The 20,046-nt window shown below is 50.6% G+C and overlaps 1 protein-coding gene across 2 annotated transcripts in view; it reads right to left on the reverse strand.

The window, feature by feature from the left end:
• LOC144784432 (multidrug resistance-associated protein 1-like) overlaps window positions 1–20,046 on the reverse strand; it is a 1,651,426-nt gene that overhangs the window by 92,663 nt on the left and 1,538,717 nt on the right. The window lies entirely within an intron of this gene.

The raw sequence follows: 20,046 nt of genomic DNA on the forward strand, positions 1-20,046 counted from the left end.
GCCAGTCGGCGAGATAGGAGAAGACTGGCACACCTGATCTATGCAGATGAACTGTGACCACAGCCATCACCTTGGTGAACACCTGAGGGGTAGCACTGATGGGACGAGAATGTGCAAATAGGTGCCCTGCATGCCCAACGCTACCATCCAGTTTCCCGGATCCAGGGCAGACAGGACCTGAGCTAGTCTGAGCATCTTGAATTTTTCCTTTTTGAGGAAGTAGTGGCGAGCTCGTTGGTCCAGAATAGGACGAAGGCCTGTGTCCTTTTTCGGGACCTGAAAGTAGCGGGAATAGCAAGCACAGCCTCTTTTGGTTTTGGCTCCGGAACCTTATCTATGACTTCCTTGGCCAAGAGTTCTGACTTCCTCCTGGAATAAAATGAAATGATCCTCAGTCAGCTGGTCGTAGAATGGCGGCATGGAGGGAAGGGTGGTCTCGATTGGGAGGGAGTAGCCCCTTCAGACTACCTGGAGGACCCATCTGTCTATTGTGATGGTCTGCCAGTGGTGGAGGGGACGGCTGATCCTGCCAACAACTGGACGCCCATGGTCTGGACGGATGGGACTAGGAGGGTTTGGAGGCTGAAGCTGCTGGGAGTGGTGGTCTGGCCGCCCGACCCCAAAGGGCTGAAAGGCAGACTAGGAACGTGCTGCCACTGAGAAGCCCAAGAACATTGCCGTAGTTCGTGAGTCCTTAAAGCGATCCACCACTGTGTCGGCCTGGTCTCCAAGGAGACAGGCGCCCTCATAGGGCATGTTAATATGCAAGGCCTGTATATCTCCCAAAAACCTATATGTTCTCAGCCAGATGTGCCACCCGACAGCCACCGTCGATGAAACTGCACTGGCCAGTGAGTGGGTCGTATCTAGAGCACATCGGATGGTGAACTTTGCTGCATCCCTCCCATTGGACACAGCTTGGGAAAGAACAACCCGGGTCTCCACCCAAACCTGTGGCAACACTTGTGCAACTGTTTCCCACTGATTGTGGGGATAACAGCCCAATCAGCATATGGTGTTCAGCGACCGCAAAGCAGGGCTGGCGGAAGAAATTAATTACTTGCCCCAACTATTAAGCCTCTTGGATTCCCTATGTGGGTTGAGCAGAATGGAACGCACCCTGGGGCGTAGTTGCTTGGACTACCCAGCTCTCTGGGGTAGGGCGAGTGGTGAGGAAATTTGGGTCCCCGGGAGCAGGGCGGTGCCGGGCTTCGACAAGGTTCCCAGTAGGACATATATGAGGACTTCATTAAAGGAGAGTAAGGGTTCAGAGGGGGAAACTCTCAGCTGCAACTCCGCTGCCAAGATCTTAATCTTGACCATCATTGAAGGCATCTGAAGGCCAGAGACCTCAGCAGCCCTTCAAACCACCATAGCGCAAGATTCCTCCTCCGTAGCCACAGTAGAGGGAAAAAGTATGAAGTATCTGGAGAAGTGTCGAGTCCACTGGCTTCACCCAATTCCTTATACTAGTCCATCTGCTCATCAGGCTGGTCTTCTAAAAGGTCCAGCGACCCCTCCCTATCTTCTCCAACTCCTAGCCCTTCAGAATAAGGCTCAGGAAACTACCTAGAACCTGTAGGGTCTGTCAGAATCGGGATAGAGCAACGCGGTACCGGCTTTGGGTCGTTGGGGATCAGAATGGGGCGGACGTCACCGGTGGGCGCTGGCAGCGTTGGGGAAGGTTGCAGTGTCCCAGCCGGCACTGGTCTGGAACTATTGGGGGAGAAGACGCGTTGGAGCAGTCAGTGCAGAACCTGATGAAGCCCTATCTGACCACACGGGATCCGAAGGGGCAAAGGAGGCAGTAGACCACCTAAAAATGAGGTGCATGGCCTCATAAAATTCTCTTAGTTGGACGGGGGTTGCTCCAGCTCCTGGAAAATCGGGGAGGCGTGGAGCCAACCCAGGTGCAGATTCTGTAGTAAGAGACCTTGAATGTCGAGGCTCGTCCCTCACGTCGGCCAATGGACAGAGAGAAGTCAATGTATACTTCAACTCCTTGTTCTTTTTGTGCCTCTTACCTGAATGTTCCCATGTTTGAGTGGGACGAAGAGAACTTGGAACTCCTGGAGTGGTGCCAGTAATTTCCTCTCGATCGGGACGGTGACCTCAGAGAAGTCGAGTGATGCAGTGTGGCCACAGATTTAGAGACCACTCCCTCAAATCCTTCAGAGCCATGGTCCGGCAGTCAGAGCATAACTTCAAGTTGTGGTTGTGCTCCAGACACCAGAGACTAATCAAATGCGGGTCCCTCACTGATATGGCCTGGTGACAGATGCTGCACGGTTTGCACCCTGAAGTCTTTCTAGACATGGTATCCTACACAACAAAAAGGGGGTAGATAAAATATCAAAATATCCTGGCAAAAAGAGACCAAGGGTAGCTCTCTTCACGGATCAGCGCTTGACTGGCACGGAAAGAAAAGAACTGATGTCAGCGCGCGGAGGTGGCACCTACATAGGAGACACGGACGTCAATCCGGCGCCAACGATGTAACAAGGGGATGACTGACACCACCTACTGATGCACATGGGAATTGCTTGAAGAAAAATCTTCCGGATCTAGTCTGATGCCTGGGAAATTCAAATGTAAGTCATCTGTAGCTAGATGTCTCTATCAGATGATATGCTACATATCCTCCTTGAAGGCAATCTGGTGCGGGGGCAACAATGGCACAAGAGCTTGGGGCAGAGCAGGACCAGATGAGTAATCAGTTTGGAAACCAGGGACTTTAAAAGAATGATATGTTTATCTTGCCACCTTCGCTTTCGATCGAGAGTGGTGGGATAGGGTAGAGTCCCACTTCGTCTTTTAGCGTTTTTGCTTGGACTCCGACTTACTTAGACAAGGAGATTATTTGCTAGAGCAATACTGAGATATGCGCTTTGAGTGTGACCTCTTCTAATGTTTGGTGATGTAGAGTTTTGCCTCATGGTCTGGGATCATCTTTGAGTGCATGAGGCGCACAAGAGAGTTGTGATAGAAGCGCAGTCACCAAAGACACCTCAAGTAGATCTGACGGACATCTGCTTTCTGCAGCCTTAGCACGGTTTGAAGCTTGTAGTTTACCAAGAGGATCAAATGCCCTAGCACACGGTCTATAAACTCTGGAATCATTTAAAGAATAACAAACAAAGGGTGCGGAACTCCAGATCAGCATCAGATGGAGCAGAAAGGAACCAACATCAGAGTGCAGGTGTGGGTCTTATGATTGGCTCTACTCTATCACTTCCAGGATGGTACAGAAGCAATAGGGATCTGCATGCCACCACCTGCACTGCTATCTATTTTGATGCCTTGGGGTACTCTAAAAGTGAGTAATTTTCATTTAAAAGTATCCCTCAGAAAAGAAAATTTGACCACATTTCCCAATCCGGAGGTATCCCCACTGGCTTCTCCTTAGAGAATTGGATAATATTTAACATTTGCTGCCTCAGGTTCAATTTTATTCACACAGGCAGACCACGTTACTAATCAGACCTACTGACAATTTAATGAGGGTTAAGAGAAACCTGAAGCAAGAACTTTCACTACCCACCCAAATTGTAAAACAACCCTAGCTCAAAGGCAAATCTGTTCTGAATCTGCCTTGGCCATTAGGAACACATTGCTGACCAAACTAAGGACGCTCTCGGACAAGCTGCCATTCCAAAAAGTAACTAAAGACACCTGTTTAAAATATACTTAGGTGGTGGGTACCATAGAACAGATAGCTCTCCCAATATTGAAATTACACTCCAAGCAGCTTGCAAGTCCATCTGCCGAACTACCAACCAAGTATTGCCTGCCATTAGCCAATGCCAACAATACTGCTCACTGATAACTGAATCCAGAACATTTCTAGCAAAGCCTAAATTAGTCCCACCAGATGAGTAGTGTCAGCACTGAAAGACCATGCAACAGTAAGGGCATGTGGCTGGAACAGAGCTGGGTCCTTGCTCAACTGGACAGGAGCAGTAAGAAGTTGATGCCAAGGTCAGGGAGTGGGCAGGATAGGAGGAATGCCCCTCAATCTAATGGAGGTAATCTAATAGAGTTAAACAGATTACTAGAGGTAGGTCCTGATTAATGGACAATCAATTCAGAATTAGTCTTCAAGCAGGGGCACTATCGGGACCTGGAGGGGCAACGGTACCCTTTAACTGAGCGGTCCTTCAAAGACATTAAAACGCTCACCTGAGGAAGATGAAGGGGAGACTAGGTCATCACGGCATGTGGACCCGTATACATGCTCTGTGATGTCAGCAGTCGGAATGAGAGAGCTGAAATAGAGCCAAGACACCCCCTACTGGGTTTGGGGAGCTTTTTGTAGTTTACGGATCCGGTTTACTGCCTCGGAGGGTTCATTAGATGAGGAAACTGCAGGTAGAAGTATTTATCAGAAAAACTTTTTACCTCCTGATTTTTAAGTCTTGTCTACAGATCACCTTAACTGCCTGCTGATGAACACCTATTGTCCCTAATACATTAAACAACATACATATAATGCAGGTTCAACTTTTTGTTCTCGATAGGCTGGCTCTAGGGTCTATGATTTTCCCTGCTTCTTATTCAATCGCTTTAACTGCCTATTCTTTCTTTGTCCTGCCGCTGAAACATTTCTTCCTTACAATGTACTGACTGGATGACCCAAGTCCTTCCACTGCTTGCATTCAGGGAACAGTTTTTTTAGGTTGAGACTTTAAGACTGCTTAAGCTGTCTCACAAAACTTTTTTTTTTTTAAGATATGATATGCATACATATAGGGGTTTTTGGTCTAAAGTTTTCATCAATTGTATTGGTAAACTGCCATCACAATTTGGTTTGCTCAGCCCACCGTACAATATAGCATGGGTCAAGCAGACTTCAGCCATTGGCTCTCCTTACTCGGAGTGATGGCATTTTTTACTTGTATATGTGCACATCTTCATTTTCAATAATGTATATCATTGCCCGGCTGATTGACAAGTTTTGATTGCATTACTTAATTTATTGGGCATTTTGCTCCCAATACTCCTGCAACAATGAAGCAGCCTGCGTCAGTGATCCTGCATCATAAAAAATCAAAATAATAAAATAAAATAATATACCCTGCACCTTGTTCCATTTCACTACCTTTAGCATGTGCTCCAACCACCTGTACCAAGGGCTTGTGTTGGTCAGGAAGGCACTCAGCAGTGATGGAGCAGCATTTATATTACACTTCATTGGTAGAATGGCCACTTGTCCTTTACTTTGGCCTAAAGTTTGTTGCCCGATAATTGCGGTTTTACCCCTGCATGCCTGTTAACTGATGACAGTCAGATCGTGGAAAATATCTACCAATTACCAGCATGTGTCTAGTACTCTGTGGAACACTGTGTAAGGAGATCTAGGATGGGCTCATCTTGCAGTGACCAGCCAATTGTGGCACTTACCTTACAGTATGCCCTGTCATTGGTTGTACCAGTCAAAGAGAAAGTGATTTCTGCAGCCAAACCTGCCACTCAAGCGTCAAGTGCTGCTGCAGTTTATTTTATGTTTAAATCTCTTATTAAGCAATGCAAAAAAATAAACAGGTGTGCAGCAATACGGACCACACAGAGCCCCGTTGCTTGTACTAGCAATTGCAGTGATATGACAAAAAATTAACAAGTGCATTCCCATCCGCCTCCCAAGCAAGGAAAGAAAAGAAAAATATCGCAAAGAGAACCATCCCTCTGCCCCCCAACCCACTACCTACTATGTGTCGCTACGCTGTACTAGGCGTCTTTCCTGAAGCCAGGCTGCCTTATGTAGAGGGATCTGAGGTAGTTAAACGCAGGAGGTGCAAGTACCTGTGGCAGGTCAGCTCCGTGAAGTCTTGAGTGAGCGGAGTTAAAAATGGCTGCCAAAGGTCGCAAAAAGTGGAACCCTTCCCAGTCAGAGTAAGGGAATTCTTTTCTATGCCCAGGACATACCATAATCGCTGAAGCCACCCTGTATGCGTTGGAATTCAGGGGGAACCCCAGTGTATCAGTATTTTCCGGATGGCCGTACCTAGTGCTATTGCAATCTGCTTCACTCTCCTAGATTTCAGAGGGTAGGTGAGCGGATTTGGCACCCATAGCAGGACATATGCAGGTGTCAAGGTGCTGGTCAACATCGTCGAGAATTTGTGTCCCGTAAGTCTGTAAATGTTCGCATTCCCAGAGGAGGTGTACCAGAGTGACCCCCTTCCCACATCCCCTCCAACAGTCAGGACTCTGTGTGGTGTCAAAGAGGTGGAGCCTCTCTGGAGTATAGTACCAATAATATACAAGCTTGGTAAATGTTTCAATGAGGCCTACGTGAGTTGCTTTGCGACGCTCCCTATAACATGCACCGTCCCACTTTTTGGGGCTAAGACTATGGCCAAGATCTCTCTCCCAGCACGTGCTTCCCACATGGTGTGTGTGGGTGTAGCGAGGAGCATCCTGTACAAATCAGAAAATCAGCTTCTTGTCCGAGGACTATGTAATAAGCAATTGTTCATAGCGGGTGAGGAGCCTAGTCACCTGCGCTCGGTTATCCAGATGCATAGCCTAATGTCGCACCTGTAGGTAGTGCAGCCGTTCGGATTCTGGAAGGCCGCAGTCGGCTCGGAGTTGCAAGAAGGGAATGATATCCCCTATATCAAAAGGGAGGCCCAAGGCTCGGCATCCGGCCTCTCTCCACAACGGGAAGGATAGCGAGCCCATCCTGGGACTAAAATCTGTGTTATCGAAAAGAGGTGTGAGTGGGGAGGGGAAAGTCCATAGATCGTGGCAGCTGCTGTTCTGATCCCAGACCTTAAGGGTGGTGCGTGTCACATGTGGAGCGTATAAATTGGGTGGACGTTGGGATTTCCAGAAAAAGGGAATCTTCATAAGACACACGCCGGCAACTGCGCAATACTGAATGAGTCAGTGTTTCTCAGACTCAGCCTGACTCCATTCGACCAAGTGTTGGAGTTGTGCAGCATTAAAAATAGAGCGTGAGGTCCTGAATCCCAAGGCCCCCTTTGTTTGGTGGAAGAAAATGGACTATCTTTTTCATTCTCAGTATACAACTGCACCTTAATCAGCCAGCCTGTAGAGGGAGTATCTTAAAGAGGTACAGGATTTTAGGAAGGATCGTCATCTTGATAGCCGCGAAGCACCCTAGCCACGAGATCGGATAGTGTTTCCATCTCCGCAGCTCTGTGCAGATTTACTTATGAAGGTGGGAGTAATTTACAGTCCTCATAGTCTTCAAGATCAGTGCCAGATGTATGCCTAAGTAGGGGACAATACCATCAGACCACTGCAGGGGATGCCGGGCCTGAAGTTCCGCCCGCACCTGAGGTGGCAAGGAGAGATTCAATGGCGTGGACTTTGTAAGATTGACACTAAACTCTGAAGCGCCAGTGAAGGAATCCAGTTCCTCCACAAAGGCCCCCAGTGCAGTCTCTCGGTTCGCCAATGTGACCAAAACTTTGTCAGAGTATAAACTAATAGAGTGCATATCCCCCACAAAGTGGATGCCCGTGATATAGGGGTTATCCTCAACGCTTTGTGCCTTCGGTTCCATATACAGGGTAAAGAGTACAGGCAACCAGAGCATCCTTGTCTCGTGCCTCTGCTGATAGGGAATGAGGTGGACGTGTGGCCGTTAACCCACACCGTAGCCGTCAGAAAGCAGTAGCAATTAAGAATATGTGTCCGTATCTTATCCCCTATGCCAATGTGGACCATTGCTCGTTTAAGTGGACCCGATCGAAGGCCTCCGCATCTACGGTAGGATTATATAGCCTCCTGGAATGCGAGAGGCCTTTTCTATGAGATGCGTCACTGTCTTTGTATTGTCACTCGTCTGCCTCTGCGGAATAAATCCGGCCTGATCTGGGTCTATAAGCCCTGGCACATAAGGTGCAAGCCGGGTTGCTAATATTCCAGTGTACAGCTTCAGATCCACGTTCAGGAGCGAGATAGGCCGGTAAGATCCACAGTGCGTCCTGTCCTTCCCTGGTTTGGGGATGACGGCTATCGCCTCCTCCAACATGGAGGAGGAAATTGCCACAGATGTTGCGAAAGAATTAAAGAGCCCAGTAAGCAGGGGGGTGAGTGCGGAGCAGAACTGCTTGTAGAAAGCGGCCGTGTAGCTGTCGGGGCCAGGTGATTTGCCTAACTTCAAACGAGCTATGGCCACTATAACTTCCTCCGGTCTGATTTCCCTCTCCATGTGAGCCGCCTGCTCTGGCGTCAGGGCAGAAAGGCGAGCCAGAGCCCGAGTAACATAGGCATCTATGACCGCCCTCTCTAGAGGTTGCTCATCAGAGTTGAGCGTAAAAGTTGCGGAAGGTCTCGGCGATGGCCGCGTCATCCGAGCATAATGTTCCTGTGTGATCCCTAATCTCCTGCACCCCCTTGCGCTGTCAGGCCTCCCATGTGTGCGAATAGTTGCCCACATTTGTCACCTCCAACGTAGAAGGAATGTCGCCAGCGCAATGCCGTGTGTTCCGCTTTGCCACAGTCCATGGCAGCCAACTGAGCCGGGGCGGCGGTCAGCTGTCGCCAAATGTGTGGCTCCAAAGTACGGTGGTGCATATGCTCCAACTCCCATACTGTGTTTCAGATCCTCTAGTTTCTTCTTACAGTCGGCATTATCTGCGGAGGTAATAGCGATGATTCTGCCTCGAACAACTGCTTTTAGAGCCTCCCATCTGCTGGAAAGCGCTGGGTCTGGGTTATCATTGTGTGATAGATAATCATACATTGTGCGCTGAATCTGAGAGACTGACCGGACGTGTAGGAGAGTTTCACGGAAATGCCAATGCCTGTTTGGTTGTTGTGTCTGAGGAAAGGCCAGTGTAACCACCACGGGAGCGTGATTGGACAGGGCAGCTACTAGTATGTAAGTTGAGAGTGCAATATTGCGGAGGGTTTTCGAGCCCAAGAAATCATCTAGCTTGGCATATGTTTTGTGAGGGTTAGTCACGAGAATTCTCATTCTACTCTGAGGGTGATGCGGTCTCCACAAATCCGCTAATCCGAGATCGTGGAGCCTGGAGAGCCCAGAGTGTGAAAAGGGCACCAACCTGACCTGTGCGCTGTGCAGATCTGTCTAGGTCATTGTCGAACACCAGGTTAAGGTCCCCCTTATCAGAATGTGGCGCTCCTGAGTTGCTGTCGCCTCTATGAGTGCCTCATGTAAAAATCGTTCTTGGCCCTCATTCGGTGCATAGATAGACCCTACAATCATAGTGTACCCCCCTATGGTGAAATGGTAAGTGAGCAGTCTGCCCTTTATCTCCGCCTCCTTCTGCACCACCTTCCCTCAAAAGGTCCTTTAGAACAAAATCGCCATCCCTGTGGTCTTAGAGGGTCGAGAATAGAAAAATTGAATAGGGAAGGTGCAGAACTTAAGCCGGTGACCGTCTTTGGGGAGCCAGTGTGTCTCTTGGAGAAGGCAGATGTCTGCCTCTGTGCTCTCTAGGTAGGAAAGGAGTGACCTGCGTTTGATGGGGTTATTGATACCTCTCACATTAAGTGTGAGAATTATAAGTAAAGACGGTGGCATCTAGATTTCAGAGGTGAATGTGTCCAGGGTCGTAAACATCTGAGGGGCATGAACCCAGGCAAGGCCAGCGAGGATAGACCCTAGCTCGAGCACGAAAATATGGAAGCAGCTAAATTCCATAGACCAAGGGTCCCACTCGAAAAAGAAGAGAAAAGAAGAAGGTAAGCATTAAGAAAGGAGGAATGACAGACCCACAAAGAAGGCACAAGAAGAAGTCTTTAATTAGGACATCAGTCCCACCCCCAACCCCTCATGTATCAAAGGAAGAGTAAGCCATGGAAACCAGGCTCAGTTACATGGTCGAAGTTTTGGCCAGGGCTTATGGCAGAGCCTCAAGGGCGGCTTGCTGCTCCCTTTTGACCGCCATGGGTTTAGGTCGGTTGGTGCACAGTCGTCACTGCTGCTGCCTCCATCTCGGTCTACCATCACCCGACCCTTAAACAGAGCGCTCACCATCAGTATAATCCGGGATAGTGACCCCCAGGATCGTGCTGGCTTCGGACAGGGAACAGAGTTGGTACAATTTGACATCATGCCAGAAGATGAGGTGGAACGGGTGCCCCAAGGAGTAAGAGATATTGCATTAGCACTATCCTCTGTGATGATCGCAACTGTCCTCCGGAAATGCCACTCTCTCCCCTATGTCATCAACATCTTTGTGGATATCCTTGATCTCTGCCGTGAGGTCGCGTTTGACAGTTTGGAGGTCCTCTCGTAAAGCTGAGAACAGGGACTCCAAAAAGGCCTGCGTCATTGGCACTTCCGTGGAAACTGCCATCTGTGCCGCTACATCCGGCCGTCCAAGGACCGCTGACTCCCCGCCCGGGGCCTGGACGAAGAGTTCTTTGAGGGATTCTTCTTTAGTGGCTGGTTTGTATTTTCTGTCCCAGGTGGAGGTCATGCTCAGCGCCCACCAACATCACTGACCCATGCCACAAAGAACCTAGGTCCACAATAGTTTGCTACGGTGCAACTTCACCTCGCTCAAAAGTCCCACGTTATTGCACCGAGGGCCTACTGTGCTAGGGTGAACTCCAGCCTCCCCTGGAGTGGGGAAATGCATTGCGCCGGCCTGCTCTCAGTAGTGCCCCCGACCGTCTGTAGAGAGCGCCCTCGATATCCGGGCCCCCTGTGCACCCAGGCCACGTCGCAGCACACACTAGGAGAAGGTGCATCAATTGGACCAGCAGCCCGTCGCCAGGGCAAGCCTGGATCTCACGGGACCAGAGCGATGCGCTGAGATGGGGGTCAGGGTCCAACGCCCCCTTAGCAGGTGAGGGTACCCAACAGGAGTCCGCCCTGCAGTCGTAGGCCTCAGGGCACCTCTAAAACAGCACCAGTCGCCATCGTTTGGCGCAGAAAAATGGCAGGATGGCACCTCCACCGCCAACCCACCATCAGTGCTTCAAAGTCTAGCAGCGGGGAAGATACGGTCCAGCGGGACCCACTAAAGCTAGTGAAGGTTGAGTTCCTATAACCCGGGGCACAGGCCGAAACATGCAGCTGGGGTCTAGAAATCAGGGCTAGTCCGCAGCGGGGGTAGGATCGGCCTATGTAGCTCAGCAGGGGCTCCGGGCGAGTCTGGGTTGCAACAGGGAATGAAGGAGCCGATGGGACTCACCACACTGGCCCCCTCATGCCGTCCCCTTGATCTGAGGCTGGAAATGTCTCCGGCGGGACCGCTCCACTCTTTGCCGGTTCTCAGGACACGTGTGAGCGGCTGCTGTCCGATCGGATCTTGAGCCAGTAAGCTCGCCGCACGATGTAAGGTGGCGCCCACCACTCCGGTCCGTCGCCGCCACCAGCACTCCGCATATAGATCTGTTGCGGCAGAAAAGGCACCAGGCTCCGGCCAGGGCCCCTCGGCAGGCCGGCACTAAGCAATTGCCGAAAGTACAGGATTCCAGCTACCGCCACCACGGTAGCTCCACTGGCCTCCTCGCATCACAGCTCTGCCACCCAGATCCCACAGGGGATCAGGGCTATGGAGCACATCTATCAGGTTCCAGAGCCGCTCCGGGGATGTTGCAGACTGTGCCTGGGTGATAATAGAGATCGTTTGGCCACCTTCCGTGCTGTACAGGGCCAGAGGCCGGTGCTAGAAATCAGCAGCCGGAGGAGAGGCGGCGAGACAAGTCTTACCTCTCTGCCATCTAGGCCATCCCCCCTGCAGTTTATTTTAACAGGAGAACTGTATTATTTCCAGATCCCAAGGATGTGATAGAAATTTCTTAATTATGAAAGCATATGCGGAGAGATGGAAGAAAATAAAATATGTACTTTGTAAAGAGTGTCTCAATTAATTTGCTAGCTGAAGGCAAAGTGCTTACAACAGTGCTGGCAGAAACGGTCTGTAGGAATTTGGGTTACTGGTTGAGGGATTTGGAACCCTACTCAAGCAGCAACCACAATTTGTGGCAGGGTGAAACACAAGCAAACCCCAAATTAACCTGTGCTAAATCCTCTGGTAGCTTGGCACAAAGAGGTCAGGTTTTAACTTCGAGGCAATGTGTAAAGTATTTATGCAGAACTTCAAATAGTAATAAAGTGAATACACAAGTCAAAAAAAATCCCACACCAATTTAGAAAAATAGGGTAAAATGTAATATGTTATTTGAGACAAAAATGAAAAAAATCCTATTAGTAGTACCGGAGGTATGACATTTTAAAGATTTAAGTAAAATAATGTCTAAAGCACCATCAGCCAACTGTGATCATCTGATCGTGCTGGACTGGAACGAACTCACAAGTTCAGGCTGACTGCAAAGGAGCATAGGCCGGATACATGGACTAAGTTAAGCTTGCAGAACAAAGTACCTTAAATACTGGTAGTAGAGCACTGCGAGATGCCCACATAGTGGATGCGTTGCACAGTGGCGGTTCTGATAGGCTGCACACTGCGATGCACGGTCCCATGTCTACGAGGTGCCACGCAGCAGTGGTTCTGAAGAGCTGTGAGGTCCTAAGTCAGGGATGCATCATGCAGAAGTAGTTCCGATTCGGACCTACGAGGAGATGCGTCGCCCTGCATTGTTTCTGCCCAAGAGACAACAACTGGGCTGTAAGACCACCTTCAGGCCCACTTCCAAGGGTCCAGGACAGAGTTGAAACAACTTTGGGGCAAGACTCACAGCAGACAGAGTACAGATGCTGGGTTCAAGGTGGTTGGAGCCTTTTCCGTTCCTGAGGCCTGATCCTGTCCCTGAGGCTATGATCCGGAGGCCAGCCCTTTGAGTCACATTAGTGGTTATGGGTTCAAGATGAAGGTCCAGTCTTTTTCACTCAGGCAGCAGGGCAGCAGAGTAGCAGTCTTTCTTACAACAGAGCAGCACAGCAGTCCTCTTGAGACATTCTCAGGCAATTCAGCACAGCAGTCCTCTTGAAGACATTCTCAGGCAATTCAGCACAGCAGTCCTCCTGAGACATTCTCAGGAAATTAAGTATCAAGAGGTATTCTTAAGAGTAGGGCCTGCGGGTCCATTAGTTATACTTGGTGCAAGCTTTGAAGTAGGAGAAGGTTCTGGAGGTTTCCACCGCCAGAGGTATTTGGAATTTCCTTCCTCCCAGCTGGTCCGAGGGCACAAAAGACTAGTGTCAAACCCTTTGTGAGTGTCCCGAGATTAGAGGCTTTGTGATGTGCAAGTGTGAAGGTGACAGCTCTGCCCCATCCAGTTTGAGATGACCACCCTGCCAACACCTATTCTCCTTTTTCTCACTTTCTGGGGGCATTACACAGACCCAACTGCCAGCTACATCTAGTCATGTGACCCAGGATAGAGGCACCAAATGGGTGGGACAAGAAAGCGCCAACTTTCTAAAAGTAAACCAAACAAAAATGAATCATTGCTTAAAAAAAATGTAATCATTTAAAAAAAACTGACATTGGAGCTACGAATTGCGCGACAGCGGTCCCAGCTGTGGCGGCCTGGTGGCTCCCCCGAGGCAGAGCACCGGAGTGGAGCGGGGGAGCTGGGCTGGGGCCGCCATTTTGTCGCGGGCCTGGAGGCGAGTGAGAAGGGGCCTGCCGGGTGGCACGCTGACAGCGCTGCACGAAGGAACACGGAGGAAGGCATCGGAGCTGCCTGTACCACAGCAGGCAGAACGGTGGAGATCTGGTGGCCCCTCAGCGGTGGTGACTCAAAATAGAGCTGGAGAGGAGTGCCCGGATCGGCATTTCATCTTTCATCTCACCTGGGCCGCAGTGATCATGAGTGCGGGTTCCCCTGTGATGCCAGCGGGGGTGAAGCCCGATAGAGAAACAGCGGTTGGAAGGCCTGGCCAGTGAGCTAAGGGGCATCTTGAGACATCGGGTTGCTGGCCTGCTGCTGAGTATGCTTAGGGGTGGCTGAGACCTGCGGAGAGGCCTGTTGTATACCCAGCCCGCCACTATCGTCCCTGCATCGCCTCACAACCCACTTACGGGAGTTGGACGCATTGCTGGTGAGTGAGGCAGCAGTGGATTTTGCAGCATTGGAAGAGCGGCGGAGGTGGGGGTGCTAGGCGGCGGGGACAGGCGGCTGCACAGCGGAATTGAGCTGGCTGCTATCTTGTGCAGGGCCCGAGGCGCTGAAATAGGCCGCAGACAGGAAAGGCTTATGCCGCAACTTGCTACCGCCGGTGGGCCATGGTGTGCGGTGATTGGCAACGGAGCCCGGCGCCCTTTGGGACTGACAGCGGTGTGCGGGCGATGCCGAGCAAGCAGCCGGGAGTAAGCCCCTCCCCCCGGGGTTGAGCGGAGAGGCCGGGCATTCTTTGGCGGGAGGAAACCCGCCAAGCAGCGAACCGACGGTCCCGAGACAGGGCCCGGAGAAGGAAGGGCCAGCAGAGGTCCGGCGACACTCCAGAGGTGGTGGCGGTCGACTGCAGCTTGTGGCCGTGCATGTGAGGAGCTGGGGCCGAAGTGAAGGAGGGCCAGACCGCCATCTTAGGGGGCTCCGATGCAGGCTACGGCACCGCACGCACGGTCGAGGGCCCGGTAGTGGTGTCTGGGCCCTCCCATGTCCGTGTGGGGAGAGAGTTGGAGCAGGCCCACCGCGACTTGACTGCGGGGGGTGTTGGCGGCTCCCGGGCGCGGAGACGTCAGAGCCTCGCAGCAGCAGACGGAGGAGTCTGGTCGCAGCCTGGGACACTTGTGGCGCCAGAGGGTCATCCGCTAATGCCAGAAGCGGCTCACCGGTGGTGAGTGCTACCACGGTCCCGGGGGAGAACTGGGAAAACCCACGGAGAGGCCAAGGGATGTTGGACGTGGTTGGCCACTAGGAGGGGTGATCAGAGGCCCGGCAAAGCACAGGCAGAGAGCGGGAACTTAGACCGAAGTGAAGCCGGAGGGGGGCCCTGGACTTTGGGAGGAGCGCGCTATGTCCACCTCGAGGGTCCACAAAGACAAAACTGTGAAGGACCTGTTTGCCAAGGCCCAGGCGTGTCAACACCACAAAGACATGGCTACGAGCGCTGCCCGCCCTGCCTCGGATGAAGCACACGGTTCAGAGCCCATTACTAAGGCCTTTTTAGAATCACTGTTTACCACTTTGTGAGACGATATCCACACCTTAAAAAAGGAATTCTCGGAGGAGATCAAGGAGGTTCGCAGAGATGTGATCGGCATAGGGGACCATGTGGCAGAGCTGGAAACCAAGAATGACGGGCCAGATAACGAAATTGAGGCACTACAGTAGGAGATTTTGCGGATTCACGACCAACAAGTTGACCTACAAACGCACTTGGAGAACCGTTCTCGTCGCCATAATGTACGGATCCGGGGAGTGGCGCTGACCGAGGACACTAAAGATCGGTTCGGGTTTACGAGAGAACTTTTCAATCACATTTTGGGGTGCCCTTTGGAGTCAGAACTCCGACTGGACAGAGTACATAGAGTGGGACCCCCACGTCGACTCCCCCACAGGACATCCTAGCATGTGTGTAGGATTACCGCACAAAAGAAGACATCCTCCAGAAAGCTCAGCAGTTGCACCCCCTGTCCTTCAGAAACCAATCCCCATTTCTATTCCAGGACTTATCTGCCCTTACCTTGCAGAAGCGCAGAACCTTCAAGCCTGTCACAGCATACCTCCAACAACGCAACATCTCCTACAGTTGGGGCCACCCATTTCGCCTGGTGTTCAAACTGGACAATAAGCTCTACCCGCTCCGATCTTTGGCCGAAGCATGCCGCCTGCTGGGTATAGACCCACCGGCTGAGGTGAATGAGTCGGCGGGCCAGGCTATGGAATCGGATAACTATAAACCCCGGTGGCACCAGCAAGGTAGAAGGCACCGCTTCAAGAAGCCCCCTGCAGCTGAGATTAAAGACGGACAGCACGCCGCAGTGGAAGCAGTCTCATCTGAGCTGACCTCGCCCCCATCCCAGCTGACTTTTATGTTAATTTTTCTTACGGCTGTTTGTTTGCTTGTTTCTTTGGCCAGGCCGTCGGCGGGAGGAGGGGCTGTTGTGAATTGATCGTTGTACTACATTCCTAATCACCTACGGATGATGGACAATGTGTTGTTGAGTATTGGGTTTCATGTTGGGGGGGTTTCTTTTCGGGAGAAGGGAGGGTCTAGTGTTCCTTCTTCGACTTCTTCTTGGAATGCTTCGACTTACCTGACCCAGAGTGCGAAGACTTCGATCCAGAAGAGTGGTGATGACGCCTCCGCGACCGGTCCCTCGACTTCCCACGGCACATTGAGCAGCGCGGAGCCGACTGCAGGACTTCAAGCAACTTTTGGGTCCGCTCCCGCAAAGTCTTCTGCGCCATGGCCTGGCAGTCGGGGAACAACTTGGGGTCGTGGTCGCGCCCCAGGCAGGAGAGAGACACGCGGTGGGGATCCGTCACGGACATCATGCGATGACAGTCCCCACAGATCTTGAAACTGGGCATCCCTACGACACCAGGAGACGATCGACTCGAAAAAATGAGGTAAAAGTCCTCGAAAAAGTCAGTCAAAAAGTGACTGGGGGTACTTGCTCTTCCCGGATCTGCGCTTGCTGGAGCTGAAAAATAAAGAACTGACATCAGCGAGCGTGGGCGCGTCTAAGTAGCTCCGACGACATCATCACGGCGCCAAAGATGCACCCTGAGCCGCACGACGACGCGTACCAGCGTGCAGGGGTACTGCTGACAAAAAACTTTCCGGATCCAGTCTGACGCCTGGGGGTAAATTCTAGGGTAAGAAATCTATCACTATGTGTTTCTTTCAGATTGGCAGTTTAAAACTGCACGGACAGGCTGTAATGGCAGGTCTGAGACATGTTTAAAGGGCACAAGGAGTGCTGCAGTCCTGCTAGTAGTATTTAGTTTACAGGTCCTGGGCACATGTAGTATCGCTTTACTAGGGACTTACATGTAACTTAAATATGCCAACTGGGTGTAAGCCAATGTTATCACGTTTAAGGGAGGGATAAAAACACACTTTAGCACTGGTTTGTGAAGTTCAAAAACTAATGCTTTTTTGTGAATGCGCCCCATGCCGCACTTTCACTTTAATGGCGGCCGCACCCCTTCTTTAGATGTGGCTTGTCGTATCCACTTTGTTGGCGCCACTTGCACAGCTGAGGACCGCCCTTTAAATACACAGGCATTTACTTCTGCATGGCGCCGCTTCACATTTGAAGCACTCCCCCACCCCCCTAGAACCAACGCAGCATTCCTCTCCTCCACTGCAGCATCTTTGTGTGCTTGGAGTGAGGCAACACAGGAGGGCAGAAAAGCCAGGAAAGAAAAATACTTAATAGGCATTTGCAATAGAATAGGTCTTGCATTTGTGAGCGTATGAGCTATTGGCATTGTAAATGACAATGCCTTTTATCTATGTGTGGGTTTTCACAACATATAAAAGGCATTGTCATTTACAATGTCAATAGCTTAAACTCTCGCAAATGCTAGACCTATTGTATTGCAAATGTTTGTTATGTAAGGGTGTGGTGAAGGCGGTAAAATGGGACCGCAAAGACATTACACTATTTCACTGGACAGACAGTCTTAAGTCAAGCATTACCTTGCAGCAGGAGTCAGATATGAGGAAGGTGTGTGAATATCATTCCTTTCCAAGACATTTTTAGTCAGAAATTCTCCTTTAATACATTTCCTTATGCATCCATAATGCAAAGATCCTAACAGGTCTGTGCAACATTGTATGCTCCCATTTGCAACATGGAATAAAGAACAGCAGTGAGCCAAACGAATGTGCTGCAGGCCAAGAATGAACTAAAGAAATTGATAATACGTGCCAATGCTAGAGATTCGGTCTACAAGAAAACTGCTCCAATGACTCAGCTAGCCAGGTTCGGCCATTGGGTTTTCTGTATGAACAGCTAGCGGGTGGCATAGAATGAGCACAGGTAGTGTAATGTATTACCATTTGCTCTTCAGGAAAAACCTAGACAGCTACCAGAAGAAAATTATTATAAACCTAACCTGAAGTAACGTTAATTTCAGATGCGAAACAAACTACAAATGTCTACCTTGAGCCACACAGAGTCAAACTCATGGGTTAACCGGGAACATATAAGTGAACCTTGTAACAGTGGCTCTTGTTTGCCTTTCGGGCTACCTACAGTTTGGAAGAGGAGGTAGCAAACCAATTATTTTAAAGGTGCAGGGGGTTGCAAACTGGAGTTCCCAGCTGGCTTACAGACAATGAGCAACTATCTTTTGAAATCAAGACTAAATCACAGGTATAAATTGAATACTTATTCACTTCTGGGCAGCTTCTGAACAGCGTATGCGGCAGATGACTGGCCAGCCTTATTTCGCAGCCGACTCAGACCCCACAATTTAATGAGGTGCACAGGGTAAAAATAACAAATTAGTGAAATATTTCTGCCACAGAATGGCACGCATTATACCACACCCCTTCTTTGTTCTTGCTTCATAGTTAAGCCTGCAGCATAATTTGGTCCTCCCTTACAAAATAATTCCAGTTACCCTGGTCTTAGTTTACGGAGTACTGATGATACCTGAAGTACATGCTGAGGCCCAAAACAAATTTCACTACGCACGTGTTCAAAATACAATTATCAAAGGACATCCTCCATGTAGGTTTACCTGGAGTGCCAATAGTTGCACTGTTAACTTACAATGCACATTTTTTTTTATTAGACATGGAATAGTTCCTTTTCATCACAATGATTATTTTTATTTGTTTCACACAATGATGAGTCCCAGCAACGTTTCCTAGGCTGCCAGTAGATAGTAAAATGATGAATAATGGCTATCATTTGCTGCGTAGTTACTTACAGCCCTCACCTTATTAACAGATCCCCTCCTATAATCTTGAATCTGACCTCATTTTTTTGACCCTCTGACAAAGTGCATATGTCACATTGGAATGCTTGTAGTTACTCTATTTAAAAACTAGGCCCTGGGCGAAATTTTGTAGTCTGGGAAATCACAATTTTGCAACATTTTAATAAAATATTTTCAAGCTTGGGGGCGTGGCTAGCAGCCGAGCGTGATGGCTGCCTAGTTGAGGAGCTCCGGTGAAACCGCAGCCCTCCAAGTAATCCGAACATAAATCCGTTGACATAGCAACTTCCAGGGGCTGGGACCGAGGTCCGCGACCGGGCGGCAGCTTGTGGAGCAACTCCGGTGCTGATCGGAAACAGGGCAGTGAAGATCCGATCGAGTGAGCAGGAGCGGCCTACAAGGGAGACGGCAGCCGGGGTCTAAAGTACAGCAGGAGAGCCGGCGTAAGACGCGAGGGAGCGGAGGACAGAGGGGCGACGTGCCGGTGAGGAGGGGTGCCCGAGGCCGAACCAGAGGAGACCTATACAGCGCTAAGTAAGGACAACAACCTAGCCCCTCCCCCCCCCCCTCCCACGCCTACGGCAACAGAAGAACAGTACTCGCCTAGTAAGGAATAAAACACAGCGATTTATAAAAACGCGATTCGCGCTACAGAAACAGACCGCGCCAAACAGAGCCAGTGGTTTGAGGCGCTGAAGGCGGCGATGATTAACGCCACAACACCCTGAAGGGCGACCCCAGAGCTCCGCAAACGATAAAGCAGGCCCCGGACAGTAAAAACACTGCAATAGCGACGATTAGCTAATCCCAGCAGCGGTGGGAACTGTGAGAGTAGCTCTGACCTTGACGCAGCTGCAGTTCCCCTCACTGGCTAAAACACGGCCTCACTGCTAACCTCTCATCCACACTGAAAAAACTGCACACACGTGGGGGCCCCGAAAAAACACGACGCGCTAACAGCCACAGAGTCACGACTACCACCAGATCCGCACATCAACCCGCCCGGTTATATCCCACAGGCGCAGCACGCGTGGCTTTAATAACCCTGAAGGGCGCAACTAAACCCAGACATCTAGACCCGCGGAGACAGTGTGCCCACCAACCCTCTCCTACTGGCAGGGTGGTGCAAGAGACAGCACAGCAGTGAGGGGCAAAGGAAAAGGAGCTGCGACGCAGTTCAAGGGACAACGACAGGAAGGGGCCGGGGACAGGGACGGATCACACTAACGCTCACCGGGGATAAAAAGGGCGATTAGGAGGCAAGACCCCTGGAGCATACAA

This window comes from Lissotriton helveticus, chromosome 10 (genome assembly GCF_964261635.1).
Source record: "Lissotriton helveticus chromosome 10, aLisHel1.1, whole genome shotgun sequence".
NCBI classification, from domain to species: domain Eukaryota; kingdom Metazoa; phylum Chordata; class Amphibia; order Caudata; family Salamandridae; genus Lissotriton; species Lissotriton helveticus.